Source organism: Nematolebias whitei, chromosome 1 (genome assembly GCF_014905685.2).
Source record: "Nematolebias whitei isolate Nwh7 chromosome 1, NemWhi1, whole genome shotgun sequence".
Classification (NCBI taxonomy): Eukaryota; Metazoa; Chordata; class Actinopteri; order Cyprinodontiformes; family Rivulidae; genus Nematolebias; species Nematolebias whitei.
Genome location: NC_056498.1, coordinates 6768796 through 6770175, shown reverse-complemented (window position 1 = coordinate 6770175; position 1380 = coordinate 6768796).

Below are 1380 nucleotides of genomic sequence, written 5' to 3'. Positions count from 1 at the left end.
CCATGCCACATGTTGATGTTGGAGCACAGGATGCTCTCCACTGCACACCTGTAGAAGGAGGTGAGGACTGAGCTTCCCAGACCAGCTCGCCTCAGCCGTCTGAGGAAGTAGAGTCTCTGATGAGCTTTCTTGATCAGGCTGGTGGTGTTGTTGCTCCAGCTGAGGTTGTCATTCATGTGTACACCCAAGTACTTGTAGCTGGAGACCACTTCCACCGCAGATCCTCTTATGTTCAGGGGGGTGTAGGTGTTTTTGTTCCTTCTGAAGTCCACAATCATCTCCTTTGTCTTCTTCACATTGATGTGAAGGTTATTCTCTCTGCACCAGCTCTCCAGGTGTTCGAAGCATTTAGCGACTATCGGGGTGAGGGCCACTGGCCGATAGTCATTCAGACCAGTCACTGTAGAGCTTTTTGGGATGGGGATGATGGTGGCAGTCTTCAGGCAGGTGGGAACTGTTTCCAGGGTAAGTGAGGTGTTAAAGATGTCTGCCAGCACCTCACGTGATACGTCGTGCTACGTCATGTGAGGCGGGTCTTATTACTCTGGGTTCATGAGACACGCCACCGTTCAGGAAATCCATTCCATAGTTTGAAGCCAACGTGCATCATGGATCGGAAATATCGGCAGGAGGATCGGAAAATCCGATACGTAAATTATGCTGGTATTGGAGGCCGATACTGGATCGGATAGGCCCCATCCCTAGTGCAAACGCCTGAGCTTGTGGAGCTTGCTTAGAAATGGCTTCCTCTTTGCACTGTAGAGTTTCAGCTGGCAACGGCGTATGGCACGGTGGATTGTGTTCACAGACAATGCTTTCTGGAAGTATTTCTGAGCCCATTCTGTTATTTCCTTGACAGTGGCATTCCTGTTTGAGGTGCAGTGACGTTTAAGGGCCCGGAGATCACGAGCATCCAGTAGAGATTTACGGCCTTGACCCTTACACACAGCGATTGTTCCAGATTCTCTGAATCTTTTGATGATGTTATGCACGGTTGATGATGATAACTTAAAAGTCTTTGCTGTTTTACGCTGGGTAACAACATTCTGGTATTGCTGCACTATCTTTCTGTGCAACAATGGTGGAATTGGTGATCCTCTTACCTTCTTGGATTCTGAGAGACAATGACACTCTGAGAAGCTCTTTTTATACCCAATCATGTTTTCAATTGACCTAATTAGTGTTAATTGGTCTTCCAGCTGTTCGTTATATGCTCAATTTCCTTTTGCCAGCCACTTATTGCTACTTGTCCCAACTTTTTTGGGATTTGTTGACACTGAAATTTTGAATCAACATATTTTTCCTTTAAAATGTTACATTTACTCAGATTAAACTTTTGATCTGTCGTCTATGTTATATTACGAATAAAATATTGACATT